General features: G+C 40.3%; 1 protein-coding gene and 1 pseudogene across 4 annotated transcripts in view; both read right to left on the bottom strand.

Moving 5' to 3' along the window:
• The window catches only part of CLYBL (citramalyl-CoA lyase), a 338,666-nt gene that overhangs the window by 159,024 nt on the left and 161,364 nt on the right, over positions 1-18,278 (bottom strand). The window lies entirely within an intron of this gene.
• On the bottom strand, positions 16,780-17,843 carry LOC114508518 (annotated as a pseudogene).

Raw genomic sequence — 18,278 nt, 5'->3', positions numbered from 1 at the left:
AACCGGTGATGCTTTGGTTCACAGGCCAGCACTCAATCTACTGAGCTGCACCAACAAGGGCTCAAGTTCAGTTTAAATAACAAAGATAGTTGGTCATAGTTGGTCACTTCTTGAGTAGAGAGGACAGTTAACGAGAAAAGACCACTACTAGCTCTGTAATTGTGGGCAACTTAATTACTGGAAACTTCAGATTCTTCATTATAAAAATAATACTCATTTTGCAGGATGTTGAAAGGATTAAGAAAAAGGAAATAATGCATCTGAAGCATTTAGCCAGAGCTTAGAAGATTCTAGCTCCTTATGTGGTGGTGGGCATAGCAAGAGGAGTTAGCAGCTGCTGGTGTTGTTAATGGAGAAACTTGAGCTGTCAGTAACTCTGGCCTGCTTCTAAATTCTGTGCGCTTCTCCTTTTCCTACTGTACTCAGTCTGGCCTCCTAAGGAAATAAGAGAAGTTGGCTAGAAGCTCCACTGGCTCACAGTAGCCCTCACCCCTCACTTAGTCCACAGCTTGATCCTGAGGAAATCAAGTTTTAGCCCATAATATACGGTAAACGAAGGTGAAACCAGCTTTTATCTGGGGACCTGGCCCGCAACCCAGGCACGTGCCCTGACAGAGAATTGAACAGGCAGGCCCATGCTTAATCCACTGAGCTACACCAGCTAGGGCTAACTTTAGCCTTGATAGCAGAACCAGTCCTTTGCTGGTTCTGGTTTGGTTATCTGAAAATCAGGACCAGTTACATAATTTGCAGCACCCACTGTAAAATCAAAATGCGGGGCCCCTTGTTCAAAGTTTATTTGAAATTTCAAGATGGAGATAGAAGAACATTAAACTAAGCAATGGATTCTTCTAAGCCCAGTCACACATCCATGCCTGTCTTTCCCATAATAGACAAAGATAAATGTCACAAAGCTCCAGTTGAGGAAAGGTTAAAGCCCTAGCAAATTGGTAATGCTCTGTTTACTCTACCCTGGCTAAATAAGATCATCCTTTTCAAAAATATGTCAGCTATACTCTTCACAAAAGCTCTTTTTGGTAGTTATCCTAAGTTAATGCCATCAATTATTTCAAATGGTTATCATATTTTGCCATGGTTAATGACCTTCTGACAATGTATCTCAAGAAAAATCACTATCTCCTGTGGGGGCTCCCTCATTCTTCCCTGCAGCCAATCTTCATACTGAATTTTGAGTCTGAGTCTTAATTTTTCACAAATAAGCACTGTGCTATGTGAGGTATGGTAAGATATAGACAGATTTTAGGAGTGTACATGTCAGTGTATAAAAGACACGTGGACAAAGCAAAAGGGGGGTAGGATCAAGGGTGGGAAGTAGGGATGGGTGGGGTGGGAGGAGAGGGTGGGAAATGGGGAAAATGGAGACAACTGTACTTAAACAACAATTTTTTAAAATGCCATTAATAAAAAGAAAAAGAGAGAAAAAAATAGGTGTACATGTCTTCGAAGGCATTTTATTTAATATAAAATATATTATGGTCTGCTAATTGAAGAATGCCTGAAGTATCTGTCACCATTTTATACTGATTGAGAATTTCTGGTTTATCTTTAAAAATGGAAAAAATATAATGATGTAAACAGCAGCAATCACATTTCACTTATCTTCCACACTGGAAATCAAAATGTTCAATATACATTTCCTCAAAAATAGCAAAAATGCTATTAAAAGAGATGAATTTTTTATTTTGCAGGAAATGCTTGGGGCAAAGAGACTTCTCATCAGGATTTGTTGTAAACACATGTGTAACAACTAAAACAAGAATCAGAACGGCTGTAGGGGGAAGACAGTCCTTCCTGCAGCTCTCATCTCACCTTTCCTTCCCAGATGTCTCTAACAGCCTGGATGTCTGGACATCTCTGTCCCACTGGTAACTGACCTTCACTTCATGAACACTGATATTTCCTCCATGTGACATAGCTTCTTACCACCATTTTGGGTCCAGCTACTATTATCTCCAAGCATACCAAATCTCAGAGCCTGGGCTGCCCAGATGTGGCAGATGGGCCATTTGTGGCATGACAAGTAAGACCATTGTCATATGCTAAGCACTAGAGCAAGCAAATCATTCCTAGGACATTGACATAATGTATAATTTTTAAAACAGATGATCATTTAAAAACTATTCTGTCATTGTTAAAAATGTGTCTGGTTTCCCAAAGTCTTCTATAATCATCAAAATAATGTTTTGCTCATATCTTCCTCTGGTCCAAACTGTCAACAACTCCCCATTACCTACCTGATCAAGTTCAGTGTCAGCTGATATTCCATTTGTCAATTTATATCCCACTATTCATATGAAGCAACTATCCACCCAAAGAAAATGAGATTATGATTGTCTCCACAATATACTGTATTCATTCAATAAAACTGTGTCTTTGTTTCTGCTGTGCTTCTGATGGCAGTTTTTCATCTCAGTTTATTTGAACCTTATGGGTCCTTCAAGTTCAGTTCAAGATTCACCTGACCCCTGAGTCTTTTCTGACCTTTTATCTTTAAACTCATTTGTCACTCATAAGCAAAATAGAACCAGCAAAGGGTTGGTTCTGCTATCAAGAATAAAGTTAGCCCTGCCTGGTGTAGCTCAGTGGATTGATTGAGTGAGTGTGGGCCTGCAAACCAAAGGTTGCCGGTTCTACCCCCAGTCAGGGCATATATCTGGGTTGCAGGCAAGGTCTCCAGTGGGGGGCTCATGAGAGGCAACGACACACTGATGTTTCTCTCCCTCTCTTTCTCCTTCCCTTCTCTCTAAAAATAAATAAATAAAATATTTTTTAAAAAGGCTAGAATTAATCAAGGTGGCTACAAGCTTTCTGGAGAGCCAAATGATGATACCAATTAAAAGACTTTAAAAAGTAAGATTTTAAAAGGTTCCTACCTTTTGACAGAGTAAGTTTAAGTAATTTGACCTAATTCCTTTTAGGAGTTACTACAGACTGAAAGTTTGTGTCCCCCTACAGTTTATATGTTGGAACCTATTCCCCAATGGTATGGTATTAAGAGCAGGGGACTTTGGAAGGTGATTAAGTCATGAGAATGAAGCCCTCATAAATGGGATTAGTACCCCTATGAAAGAGACCCCAGACTTTCTGTCAAGATGGAGCCATAGGTAAACACACCTTGCCTCCTCACACAACTACAGAAAAAAATGACAACTAGACTACAAAAAAAAATTACACCCAGAAATGTCAGAAAATTCAGCTGTATGGAAGTCCAACAAACAAGTATTTTAAGAAGCCACATTCATCCTAATGGGTAGGAGGCACCAAGACACAGATGCATGGAGAGGCAGGGAGAGATGGAGAGACACAGAGAAGCATGAAGTGGCACAGAGACAGAGAGCAGTCAGTCCTACATCTATGTTTAGTGGATAAAAATCAAGAGAGATACTTCAGGAGTAAGGGATCCCAGACTCAGACCAGACTACCCAGCCCTGGGTTTCAGCCCTAGGAAGTTAAGTCCCCATAATTTCTGGCTGTAAAAAACTGGAGGTTGGGGCAGGGAAGAAATTGCAGGACTCATAGGAGACTCCTCTTAAAGGGCTCACAATGGACTTAAGACTTATGCAGACCCACTCCCTCTGGAATTCAGCACCAGGGCAATAGCTGGAAGGGCACCAGTGGCATAGAGGGAGAAAATGAAGTGACTGGCATCAGGGCAAGTGCCAGGAGATGGCTTCCTCCCAGACAAAACTCCTGAGGCCAGACAGTGGCATAGTCCCCTCTTTGAGCCCTCCCCCACATAGAGCCACAGAGTGGTGACATGTTGCCCAGCCCTGGCAATTACCTAAAGCTGTGCACCATACAACTTACAGGTGTATTCTTCTACAATAGGCCATGCTAAGACAGGGAGTCAAAGCAAGTGTACCTAATACACAGAAACAAAGACAGGGAGGCTGCCAAAATGAGGAGACAAAGAAATATGACCCAAATGAAAGAGCAGAACAAAACTCCAGAAAAAAACTAAATGGATATAAGCAACCTATCAGATGCAGAGTTCAAAACACTGGTTATCAAGATGCTCCAGAAACTCAATGGATACTGTAACAGCAAAAAAAAAAAAAAAAAGGGTTGTGAACGACGACAACGACGACAACCCAGGCAGAAAAATGAAGGTTACATTAAGTGAAATACAGAAAAAAATCTACAGGGAACAAACAGTGGAGGGGATAAAGCCAAGAATCAAATCAACAATTTGGAACATAAGGAAGATAAAATCATTCAACAAAAACAGAAAGAAGAAAAAATAACTTTAAAAAATGAGCATAGGGTAAGGACCCTCTAGGACATCTTCAAATGTATGAACATCCAAATCACAGGTATGCCAGAAGAAAAACAGCAAGAAATTGAAAGCTTATTTGAAAAAAAATAATGAAACAAAACTTCCCTAATTTGTTGAAAACATACAAGTTCAGGAAGCACAGAGTCCCAAACAAATTGGACCCAAAGAGGACCACACCAAGACACACCATAATTAAAATGCCAAAGGTTAAAAATAAAAAGAGAATCTTAAAAGCTGAAAGAGAAAAGGAGACAGTTACCTACAAAGGAGTTCCCATAAGGCTGTCAGCTGATTTTTCAAAAGAAACTTTGCAGGCTAGAAGGGACTGGCAAGAAGTATTCAAAGTCATGAAAAGCAAGGGCCTACAACTTAGATTACTCTATCTAGCAAAACTATCATTTAGAATTGAAGGGCAGATAAAATGCTTCCCAGACAAGATAAAATTAAAGGAGTTCATCATCACCAAGCCCTTATTATATGAAATGTTAAAGGAAATTATATAAGAAAAGAAGATCATAACTATGAACATTAAAATGACAATAAATTCCCAATTATCAACAATTGAATCTGAACAACAAGCTAAGCAAATAAACAGGACAGTAACAGAATCATAGGTATGGAGATCACTTGGAGTGTTATCAGTTGGGAGGGGAAAGAGAAAGAATAGGGGCAAGAGTGCAGGGATTAAGAAGCATAATTGGTAGGTACAAAATAGACGAGGGGATGTCAAGAACAGTATACAAAATGGAGAAGCCAAAAAACTGATATGCATGATTCGTGGACATGAACTAAAGCCAGGGGGGGGGGGTGTAGATTGCTGGAGGGAATAGGGGTACCAGGTGGAGGGGGCAAGGGGGGAAATTGAGACAACTGCAATAACATAATCAATAAAATATGTCTTTTTAAAAAAGAGAGAGACCCCACAGTGCTCCCTTGCCCCGTATATGACATGAGGACCCAGCAAAAAAAAAAAGATTCAAGTGGCAGCAAAATATAGTGGAAAATGCTGGGATGAATCATATGAAATTCCTGATGCCTAATCATTTTTTACCTGCAAAATGGTAACTTTAAAAAGTTGAACTCAACACCGTGAATGGCACTCAGAAGATGAAATAAGAAGCAAGCCACAATACCACTCTGTCAACTTCCTCTTCAGTTCAGAAGCAACATAACAGCTACCTCATACAGGTGAGAGTTTAGCACAGTGCTTAAGCAGCATGCACATAGAGCTGCCATGATTATCTGACTCCTGTCACCTATGTATGATGCTAGTCAGCATAGCTCTGCATTAAGAATATTGTCTTCAGCACCTTCAGAGATCATAAACTCTCTGAGGGAGGGGCAGTCATATATCTCCCTGACACTGTTCAGCACAGGGTTCCATACATGAGAGTCATACAATTCCTGCCACCTTGTGACCTTACCAAAGCCAGCTCTCCAGGAGCAGGTACATAGGACTGATCTGCAACCACACTGTCCTTATTCTTCTTGTGCAAGAGTCAAGTTGTGGTGGTAATTACAGGTAGGAGGTCATTTTTATTTCGTCTCTCCTTTGCCATCATGGAAACTTTAATCCAATCCATGGCCTGTCACTTGTTCTCTTACATTTATCTCCTTCTCTATAGTTTACATCCCAGTTTAGGGCCTCATTTACCTTTACCTAGGCATCTCTAGGTAAAGGTAAATGAGGCCTATAGAAGCCTCTTATTTACCCTCACTTCCCCCACTTTGTTATTACATGTTCTTTCTTTCATCCATCCATCCATCCATCCATTCAATGAACACTTACTTAGTAAGCATCCACTGATCAGGTGACCTGTACTAGTACATGTGGCAAGTATATTTGTACAAATTAGAAAATGGTGTCCCCTTATGCCTTCTAGCAGGTAGTGTGTTGCTTGCTTTGGTGAGTGGAGATGAGCTCAAACTCACTTCCTCTCACGTCCCTTGGTTGGCGCCCCACTCAGGGCACACCCCACACAAGTGTACGCAGTGGCCCTGACCTACACTGAACTGAGAACTGTAGGGAGGCAGCACAAAGAAACATGACATGCCCAGAAGTTCCAAGGAGGAACACCAAGAGGATGGCCCCTAAGCCCACTCAGGAAGGCTAACAACCATACATGATGAAACTGAGAGACCAGAGGTGGCAAAACTAGAATATTGAGAAGAAAGGTGTAGAGACAGTCAGGCTGCAGGTTGTACTGTAGACTCTTGAGTTCTGGGAGGGGACTGTCACGGGGAAGGTGGCAGAAGTCTTTCATAGCTTCCCCAAGCCCCCTCCCTCCATGCACTACTGGTGTGTCTTCATCCCCCATGTCCCCATTTCAAAATCTGTTTCCACTTGAGTTGTGTTCAGTACTGGCTACTGTGCAGGAATACAACTGCAGTAGGTGACAAGATCTAAATCAGGGGTGTTAAACTCATTTTCACCAGGGGCCACATCAGCCTTGCAGTTGCCTTCAAAGGGTCAAATGTAATTTTAGGACTGTATAAATATAACTGCTCCTTAACAGTTAAGCAAGAGCTAGGCACTGCCGCCATGTAGAAACAAGGTGCTTGGCTGGATAAAACAAGGCACAGGGCCGGCTTCAGCCTGTGGGCCTTGTGTTTGCGACCTGTGATCCAACTTATTTTTATCATATTTCACGTCAGTCAACATGTGAATATATTCAAACAATATGCAAAACAGGGGCTTAAGATGAGTTAAAAAAGATTTTTTGGAAGATGGCAGAGGAATGAAGGGAAGCCACACTAACTCCTCCCAGGACTAATCTGTAATTACAACTAAATTGTGGAGAAACCACCCAGAACAAATAACTGAACAATAGCAAGAAAGAAGCCTAATAATCTTGGACAGACAGAAGACCCAGCTTAAGCACAACCTGTCTGGTAAGCAGCAAGATGGAGACTCAAGAAGGCTGGCTGGGTGCCCACAGGTGGAAGTGGCAGACGGATAATTGAGCAACTGGTTGGATCCCCCCTGAGAAATGTGGGGTCTAAACCCTAAGCTGGTATCCCTAGCCTAGAGCACCAGAGCCCAAAAAGTACAGATGACAACCAGCAGTGAAACTTGGCAGGGTTGCTCTCTGCCAGAGACAGATGGCTGGAAATGCAAAGGGCTGTTTAAAGGGCCAATGCACAAATTTTCATTTGTTAACCACTTACCCTGGGCTCCAGAAAAGGTGGGGACAGAGTGAGCTAGAGATGCCTGAGGTGAGACTGGGGATGGAAGCTTTGGGGAGAGAGCTGAGAGAGTAGTTGCTGGGATCCTGGTGCTGAGCAGTTTGACCCATACTGCAACAGCCATCCTGCTCAGGCAGACCACTCCCCTTTGAGCAGCAGCAGCTTGAGGAGACACAATAGCCCCATCCCAGGAGGGACTCTGCCCTGGCTCTGTGCTGCTTAACACTGACTGCTGAGTGCAGAGTGACTAGATTAACAGCCACAGAGAGTAGATCCCTGGCAGTCTTGGAGCATGCTGCCTAAGGTCAGATGGGGTCAACATCTGACATCACCAGAGGCAGATCCAGAAAGAAAAAACAGTGGTAAATAGTAGAGGCTACTGAGATGAAATTCACTGTGGTCTTCTCCATGATTTGCAATATTTTCTTTCTTGCATAGCTTTTAAACATTCATTTCCTGTCCATCAAGTTTACTCATATTAAGTCACTAGATTTTATTTATTTCTCTCCTTTCTTATAACAGTATTAACATCTTTATACCCTTATTAATACTGGTTCATTTGCTGTTGATAGTGGGATTGCTGGTGGGAGTTATTTTTGAAGATGTGAGGTTGTTTCCTGAGCTTTGTGGTTTTGTTCTGGCAGCACCTGCACAACAGCATACAAGATGTGGTGGGTAGAGTGACCCTCAGTCAACCAGCTGGAGGGAAGGACCCATCAAAGAAAGACCCAATAACAATAAAAACCCAATTACATTCAGAGAGCCAACATAAATGGCATAATGGGCATCCAAAAAGCATCAAGTTCAGCCTTGGCTGGCATGGCTCAGTGGACTGAGCACTGTACTACAAAGCAAGAGGTCACTGGTTCCATTCCCAGTTGGGGCACATGCCTGGGTTGCAGGCTGGGTCCCTGGTGGGGGGTACGCAAGAGAACACACAATGGTATTTCTCACTCTCTCTTTCTCCCTGCCTTCCCCTCTCTCTAAAAATAAACAAAATCTTAAAAAAAAACAACCCCAAAACAAAGAGTATCAAGATCAAGGAGACAGTACAACTGAACCTCAGAGTTCTCCTACCATAGAAGTTCACACCACAAAGTCAGGGAGTCAAAACAGATCAATTTAAGAAGCATAAGCAAACAAGAAAAGTCTCACAAATAATGGGAGACAAAGAAACAACACCCAATCTAAAGGAAAGAGTGCTAAATAAAATAGAGGCAACTAAACTATTAGATATTGAGTTCAAAACAATGATTATAAGGAAGCTCAGTAAGAATTACCAAAACTTTCAGGGAAGCTACAAGGAACTTACCAAAAACTATATCAGCATGGAAAAGGACACAGAAACTATCAACAAGAGCCAAGAGGACATGAAGAATACAATTTCTGAATTGAAGAACACAGTAGGAAGAATCAAAAGCAGGCTTGATGAAGCAAAGAATTGAATCAGTGAGCTGGAGGGCAAAGTGGAAAAAAATTCCAGAAAGAGCAAGAAAAAGAAAAAAGACTCAGAAAGAACAAAGAGGTGTAAAGGGAACTGCAGGACAACATGAAACGTAGTAATATTCATACAGTAGAGATACCAGAAGGAAAAGAAGAGAGCAAGGGATAGAAAACCTGTTTGAAAAAGTAATGATGAAAAACTTCCCACCCTGGCTGGTATGGCTCAGTGGACTGAGCACAGGCTGCAAACCAAATGGTCACCAGTTTGATTCCCAGTCAGGGCACATGCCTGGGTTGTAGGCCAGGTCCCCAGGATGGGGCAAGTGAGAGGCAACCACACACTGATGTTTCTCTACCTCTCTTTCTCCTTTCTCTTCCCCTGCCTCTAAAAATGAATAAATAAAAATATCTTATTTAAAAAAGAAAATTTCCCTAATTGATGAGAGAAAAGGTCACACAAATCCAGGAAGCACAGACGGTCCATATCAATAGGAACCCAAAGTGGCTCACTCCAAGACACAAAACAATTAAAATGGCAAAATTCAAAGACAGAGAGAAAATCTTAAAGGCAGCAAGGGAGGAACAGGAAGTAACATACAAGGGAGCTTGGATAAGACTAGCCACTGACTTCTCAATAGAAACACAACAAGACAAATGGAATGGCAAGAAATATTCCAAGTAATGAAAAGCAAAGGCCTCCAACCAAGACTACTCTAGGCAGCAAGGCTCTCAATTAAAATAGAAGGTGAAATCAGAAGTTGCCCATACAAAAGAAGGCTGAAAGAACAAATCTCCCCCAAACGAATACTGCAAGATATGCTAAAGGGACTGTTACAAGAAGAGGAAGAAAATCCCTGGCTGGTGTGGATCAGAGGGTTGAGTGTCAGCCTGCAAACTGAAGGGTCCCTGGTTCCATTCCCAGTCAGGGCATGTGCCTGGGTTGTGGGCTGGGTCCCCAGTGGGGTGCACATGAGAGGCAACCATACACTGATGTTTCTCTCCCTTTCTCACTCTCTTCCCCTCTCTCTAAAAAATAAATAAAATCTTAAAAAAGAAGAGGAAGAAAAACAGTGACAGAGAAAGAACACAGGTACAAAGGAGGTAATGTGTAAGTACTTATCAATAATAACCTTAAGTGCAAATGAATTAAATATTCCAATCAAAAGACATAGGGTACCTAAATGAAATAAGAAAACACGACCCATACATATGCTGCCCACAAGAGAGCCACCTCAGAAAAAAAAAAAAACTACACAGACTGAACATGAAGGACAGGAAAAAAATATTCCAAGCAAATGAGCAAATGGACAGGAAAAAAAAAAAAAAACCTGGGGTAGCAATACTTACATCAGACAAAGTAGACTTTGAAGCAAAGGCCATAAAAAGAGACAGAAGGACACTTCATAATACTCAAGGTAAAAAGAGACAGAAGGACACTTCGTAATACTCAAGGGAAGAATCCATCAAGAAAACATAAACATTGTAAACATATATGCACCCAACATAGGAGCACTCAAACATATAAGAAAAATCTTGGAGGACTTCAAAAAAGATATAGACACCAACACACTTATACTAGGGGATTTTAACACCCCACCTGTCAAAATAAATAGATCTTCCGACAAAATAGATCTTCTGAATATAAAATAAAATAGACCTCCCTAATAAAATTCTTCTGAATAAATGCCAACAAGGATATTGCATCATTGAACAATGGCCTAGATCAAATGGACTTAAGTATATACAGAACCTTACATCACAAAGAAGCAATATACACATTTTTTTCAAATGCACATGGAATATTTTCAAAGATAGAACACCTGATAGGACACAAAACAAGATTCAAGAAATTCAAGAAAACTGAAATTATATCAAGCATTTTCTCAGACCACAAGGGCTTGAAACTAGAAACCAACCTAAAGGAAAAGACTCAAAAACATTCAAAGTTATGGAAATTGAATAGCATGCTATTAAACAATGAATGGATTAATAAAGAGATCAAGGAAGAAACAAAAGTTCTAGAAACAAATGAAATGAACTCACAACAGTTCAAAACTTATGGGACACAGCGAAGGCAGTCCTGAGAGGGAAGTTCATAGCAATACAGGCCTACCTAACTAAAGACAGAAATATTTCAAATAAACAACCTAACTATACACCTACAAGAACTCGAAGAATAACAACAACAAAGCCCATAGTGAGTAGAAGGAAGGAAGGAAATAACCAAGATCAGAGAAGAATTAAATGACATAGAAACTAAAGAACAGTTCAAAGATTAATAAAATCAGGAGCTAATTCTTTGAAAAGATAAACACAATTGACAAGCCTTTAAGCAGACTCATCAAGAAAAAAAGGAGAGGACCCAAGTAAACAAAATAAGAATGAGAGGAGAGATTATAACTGCTACCACAGAAAATACAAAGGATTATAAGAAATTACTATGAAAAACTACATGCCAACAAATTTGAAAGACTGGGTGAAATGGAAAATTTGTAGAAAAATATAATCTTCCAAAACTGAACCAAGAAGAAGCAGAAAGCCTGAACAGACCAATAACAGCTGGTAAAATTGAAGTTGGGGGGGGACAAAACCCTCCTGGCATACAAAAGTCTTGGACCAGATGGCTTCACAGGAGAATTTACAAAACATTCAAGGAGAGCTAACCTCTATCCTTCTCAACTATTCCAAAAAATCCAAGAAGAGGGGAAGACTCCCAAATTCTTTTTACGAAGCCAGCATCATCCTAATCTCAATACCAGATAAAGACACAATGAAGAAAAGAAAACTACAGCCAATATCGCTGATAAACATACACACTAAATCCTCACAAAATATTGGCAAATTGCATCCAGCAATACATTAAAAAAGATCATATACCATCATGGAAAGGCATTCATTCCAGGGATGCAAGGATGGTAAAATATTCACAAATCAATAAACATAATATATCACATAAACAAAAGTAAAGACAAAATCACATGATCATATCAATAGATGTGGAAAAGCATTTGATAAGGTACAGTACCCATTTATGATAAAAACACTCAGCAAAGAGATGGAGCCTACCTCAACATAAAAAAGGCCATTATAGAAACCTACAGCCACCATCATACTCGATGGGCAAAGACTAAAAGCTATCCCACTAGGATCAGGAACAAGACAAGGATATCAGCTCTTAGCACTTCTATATAACATAGTATTGGAAATCCTAGCCACAGCTATCAGACAAGAAAAAGAAATAAAAGGCATCCAATTGGAAAGGAGGATATAAAACTGTCATGGTTTTCAGATGACATGATAGTATACACAGAAGAACCCTATGGACTCCACCAACAAACTTCGATCTAATAAAAGAAATTGGCAAAATAGCAGGATACAAAGTCCAAATTCAGAAATCAAAGGCATTTTGTACACCGACAATGAAATATCAGAAAACAGAATCAGGAAACAAATCCCATTTGATATAGCAACAAGAAAAATAAAGTAATTGGGAATAAACCTAAGCAAGGAGGGTAAAAGACCTGTACTCAGAAACTATACAACAATGAACAAAAAAATTTAGACACAAATAAATGGAAGCATATACCGAGTTCATGGATTAGAAGAATTAACATCATAACATCATCAAGATGTCTGTACTGCCCAAAACAATTTATAGATTCAATGCAATCCCTATTAAAATATCAATGACATATTCATAGATATAGAACAATCATTTAAAAAATTTATATGGAACTGGAATGACCCTGAATAGCCACAGTAATTTTGAGAAGAAGACCAAAGTAGGAGGGAACACAATACCTGGTATTAAACTACATTCCAAGGCCACTGTAATCAAAACAGTCCTGGCACTGGCATAAGCACAGACACATAGATCAATGGAACAGAATAAAGAGCCCAGAAATAAACCATGTCTCTATGATCAATTAATATTTGACAAAGCAGGCAGAAGCATAAATGGTAGTAAAAATAGCCTCCTCAAAAATGGGGGGAGATTTGGACAGCTACATGCAGAAAAATGAAACTTGACCACCAACTTACACCATACACAAAAATAAATTCGAGTTGGAAAAAGACTTAAATATAAGTCATGACACCATGGAAGTCCTAAAAGAGGATATAGGCTGGAAATTTTCAGATATCCACACAGCAATATTTTGCTAATATGTCCCCTAGAGCAAGGGACATAAAGAAAGAATAAACAAATGGACTTCATGAAAATACAAAGCTTCTACACAGCTAAAGGAAATATCATTAAAATGAAAAGGGAACCAACCGTATGGGAAAACATATTTGCCAATGATACCTTGGACAGGGTTTGATCTCCAAATATATAAAGAACTCACACAACTCCATACCTGGAATACAAACAATCCAAGTTAGAAATGGCAAAGACTTGAACAGATACTTCTCAAAGAAGGACATATAGAGAGCCCAGAGACATATGAAAGGATGCTCAGCATCAGTAGCCATCAGAGAGATGCAAATTAAACCACAATGAGATACCACTTCACACCCAGTCAAAATAGCCATCATAAACAAATCAACAAACAAGAAGTGCTGGCGAGGTTTGTAGGAAAAAAGGGAACCCTAGTGCATTGTTGGTGGGAATGCAGACTGTACAGCCATTATGGAAAACAGTATGGGTGTCCTCAGAAAACTAAAACTGGAACTGCCTTTTGACCCAGCAATTCCACTGCTGAGATTATACACTAAGAATCCTGAAACACAACTCAGAAGAACCTATGCACCCCGGCGTTCACAGCAACACAATTTACAATAGCCAAGTGTTGGAAGCAACCTTAGTGCCCATCAGTAAATGAGTAGATCAAAAACTGTAGTACATTTACACAATGGATACTACGCAGCAGAAAGAAAAGGAATCTCCTACCCTTCACAACAGCATGGATGGATCTGGGAGCATTATGATAAGTGAAATAAGCCAGGCAATGAAAGACAAATACCGTATGATCTCACTTACAAGTGGAACCTAATCAACAAAACAAACAAGCAAGCAAAATATAACCAGAGACATTGAAATAAAGAACAAATTGAGAGTAACCAGAGGGGAGGGGGGAAGGGATAATGGAAAAGGAAGGGTCGTCAAGGAACACATAAAGGACACATGCACAAAGCCAAAGGGGGATAAGATCAAGCAGGGGAGGTGGGAATGGGTGGGGCTGGGAAGTGTAATTGGGGGGAAATTGGACAGGTACTTGAACAATAAAAAATGAAAAATAAAGTTTAAAAAGATATTAAAAATAAAATTAAAAAAGATGAGTTGAAAAAAATCTGGTATACGTTTGGTAAATTCTCTCTACAAAAGGGTCAAATTTTTAGATGAGAATTCCCTCAGTAGGCCCAGGAGTTTTCTTCTTCCTGGAGGAGGGCGCCCTCTTGGCCTTGGTTTGGCCATCTCCCTTCTTCTTCCCTCTGATGCCACTTATCAACCATTTATATAACTAGAGGCAGAGCTAGTCCCCAGTTCTTTAGGGTTCTCCACCTGGGAGTCAATATAACCATTACATGGGTAGCTCTTAAAAACTGTCAATTCTGGACCTCACCCACTGCCATCAAATTCAATTCACTGATAACAGGGCCCAGGCACTGTGTTTTTGTTTTGTTTTGTTTTGTTTTGTTTTGTTTTTAAGCTCTATATGTCCTTGACACTTAAGAGAGGTGTTGCTGCAGACCAGCATCACTGTCCTCTTATCTGTTCCTATATGAGCATCTTCCATCTCTCACAGTAGCATTTCCTGTCACATGGGAGGCTTTGAGGCCCCAACCTAGTCCCACTGAAATAGAACCTGCTTATTTACAAATCCCCAGAGGGTGTTTATCACATGAAAATTTGAGAAACAGCTCTAAGTTGACTCAAACTTGGAGTCAAATTATAATCACTTGGGAAGCTTTTCTAATATTGACACTAAAGCCCCCACCACAGAAAGTTTGATGTTATTAGTCTGGGGTGAGGCAGGCCTAGTCTCTGGGACTTCTCGAAGCTCCCTAGCAGATTCTGATGCAGAGCCATGTTGGAGGACCACTACACTAGATGATCCCAATGTGTAGCACACAGCCCTAATGCAGGAAATTCTGCTCCAATAAAAATGTCGAAGTGAGTCGTGTGCTACCCATATACATATACAATGACAGTGGTTAAGATAATAACTGAAAATGCAGCAAATGTGAAAACAATCGTGTTTATAGAAGTCTTTCTGAGAAAAAAATAAACACTCAAATTGCAAACAATATTAAAAAATAAGTAATAATCAACTAAGCTAATGTTCATTTGATCATCTGCAATTTAGTATGTGACTTCCAAACTCAAGTTAGTAGTTTATTTACTTAGGTGGGAGGTAGTACAGAGGTCTCTACTTCAGCTGCACATTACAATCACTTGGGGAACTTAAAAAAGAAAAAAAAACAGGCCATACACCAAACCAATTAAACTTGAGTCTCATAGTGATCCCAGGCATTGGATTTTCTAAAGGTCTAGGGAGACTCTGAAGTGCAGCCAAAGATGAGAACCTCTGCACCAGGGTTTGCAAGTACAACCAAGTGTTTTATTAATCCTAAAAGGACTTGGGTTGTTGGTCATGAACAGTTGCCAGAATGTAATCCTACCAGATTTAGGCAGGGGAGTTGGGTACCAATTATGCAACTTGCCACTAATCAAGTGACCGGGGAATAGTAATTTTAAGAGTGGTAGTTTTCTCACTTGGAAGTCATGATGCTCTTCATTCCCCACTCATAGCCATCACTGCAAAGGTTTGGGGATGGTGGGGGTGAATGCCAAGAAGTCCCCACTGGGCTTAGAACTTAAGCTAGACTTTTATAGCAAGTCCATAGTGAGATAACAAACTTGCCTTTTTAAGAGAGAATGAAATCTAATTTCCTACAGTTTGATGGCCTGAATGTACAGCTTCTAGGAGCAAAGTGAGAAAGGATGGGGGACTTGAAGGAAGCCCCTGCCATTGGCAGGACCAAAGCCCTTTGGATGCTGACAGAAACTCTGAGGGGAGAGAGAGTACAAGTGATGAGACTTAAGGGAGGATTATGCCTGGCCCACTCCCCAATCCCAAGAATCTGCAGGTAGCAGAGGTGGCTAGAAAGTTTAAAAAAAACAAAAAGCCCCAAGATAAGCTGAGGGCAGAAGCTGAAAGCAACAGACCATTTTGCTAACTTCCCATTTCAAATTCTGGAAGGAAACTTTATGGGAGCAGTGGAGGAAAGCAAACAGCAAAATGAGTTGTTGTTAGAAACAGGAGGGGCTACAGCAGGATGCTCCTAATCTCCCTGGATATGTAAGAAATCCAGAAGTTCCTGCCTGAACCCTCTGCAGTGTACCTGCAGGAGTGAGGTTCAGTATGAACCTGCCTCCTTCAGTATGAGGCTCACATACTGAGGAGGCAGGGTGGACAGCCAGGGCTGGGGAAGATGACGGACAAAGCTGAGTTTTACCCTAAGCAGCACTTGTGAGAGCAGGGCCGTAACTAAAGCCTGCAGACAAACCCCGTGCATCACCTGCATCATCTGCCCCAAGGACAGACCATGAGTCCACCACCATTAGTACTGCACCAGAGAATAGTGGCCAAGGGCCACAAGAGATGTTACTCTCCATCAAAGCTGGAAGAGAAGGCTGCCATGAAGTGACTGCATAGGCTATCCCTGGATCTTTCCCACCCAGAGAAGAGGGCAGGGCAGAGTTTTGAAATGGAATATTGACTGTGTTTTTGAGAAAGAAACTATTTTTTGTCACATGTCAGTTTATTGAGGAAATTCAGATGCTAGAAGTTAATTCTAGTCACTTGATTACTTTTCAGTATGTCAAAGAAGACTCCAAAGTCCACGAGTCATTTATACAATTACTTTCCCATATTTTATTCAAGAATATAAAATTCAAATAAAACAAAATTTACAAGTGAATCTAAAAATGGTTTTGTATTTTTTCCCCCTAAAGGGTGGTGACTGAGGGTCATGAAATACAGTGAGTGATATGGAGGAACGACAAAAATCGAACTGTAAAAGACAAATATTTTTGCTGGATTTCATTTTCAAAGTTTCAAATCTTTCCAACTTTAAAAAAAAATTTTGCACCAAAAAAGGAATCGATACTTCTCATTCCAGTTTGGTCAACGTTAGCCAAAGCCTTTTGAGCTGTAGACATTTTGCTACTTTTCTTTTCAGTCTTCAAATCTTTAATACTAAACGTAGTGTAATCTTCTTTTGCTTCTATGGGTTTATGTGATTACTTTCTTTGATGGAGGCTTTGGCAATGAAGCTGAATGTTCTGGAAGCTTTAAATATTTAGATAAATCATCATTTAATTCTTTAGGGATATAATCAGATATCAGACCATAGGCATAACAAATATAGTCCTCTTCCTTGTCACTAGAAATCTGGTGACTAGAGGAAAATGCATTTGACTGTACCGAGCACTAACATTGATGTTATTGGTTTTTAATGCTGCCATAGTCTGATTACCTTTTTTCCCAGCTACTTTAATGTCTTCTCTTTGCTGTACTTGTAATATTTCTTTTTCTTCTGTCACATATTGAAGTAACTTTTCAAGTTCAGGACGTTTCAGCAACAAGATGCAATTCAGAAACATGTCATCCACCACAACTTGATCTAGAGGCTGAAACTTTCCCCCTTTGTCAGCTTTTATAACATAGGGAGGAACAGAAATAGAGGGTCCATGGCTGTGGCAAAGTGGAGAAGACATCCTGATTGAACTGATTGATTTATAAACTATGAATGTTGTTTTTCCTTGAAAACTTTTTATTGCAAACAACTGCTATAGACACATCTTGAACAAGTAAAGGGCTCCTTCCACTGAACGTGGGTTAACTAACTTTACAAACATAAGCCCAGTTTTCATTTTCTTTGAAGCATCTTTCTAATATTCTGGAAGCAGGAACACAAGCTGCTGGGCGTCAGTGCCTTCCCTGTAGTCCACGCAGCCCACCACGCAGCCAGCCTTCTCTTGATGCCTAGGGTGGTACCAGCAGGCCCAAAAGTCGCCAGCTTTAGCCTTTGAATCACCAGGTCTGGGTGCAACCCAGGGGCAAAATTGTGAGAGAACGGTCTATTCCGGGTGGCGCAGCACACTGAGGGCCTGGCAGGGCCCAGGAGGTGGCCCGCAGTATGAATTTGGTTTCCAGAAAGAAACTTGAAACCAGAAGAAACAGTCATTTGAATAGTCAGGTGTGGAGGTACAGTATTTTTTTCTTACCAATAAGTAGGAATGGAAATCTCAGACCAAAATGAGATTAACTACAGAAAATGAAGTTAGGACAGCTACGTGCAAAAAAATTAAACTTGAGCACCAACTTAAACATTACACAAAAAT

The sequence above is a fragment of the Phyllostomus discolor genome, chromosome 11 (genome assembly GCF_004126475.2).
Source record: "Phyllostomus discolor isolate MPI-MPIP mPhyDis1 chromosome 11, mPhyDis1.pri.v3, whole genome shotgun sequence".
Classification (NCBI taxonomy): Eukaryota; Metazoa; Chordata; class Mammalia; order Chiroptera; family Phyllostomidae; genus Phyllostomus; species Phyllostomus discolor.
Note: the sequence above shows the minus strand (reverse complement) of the source record. Positions and strands in the feature narration are given on the sequence as shown.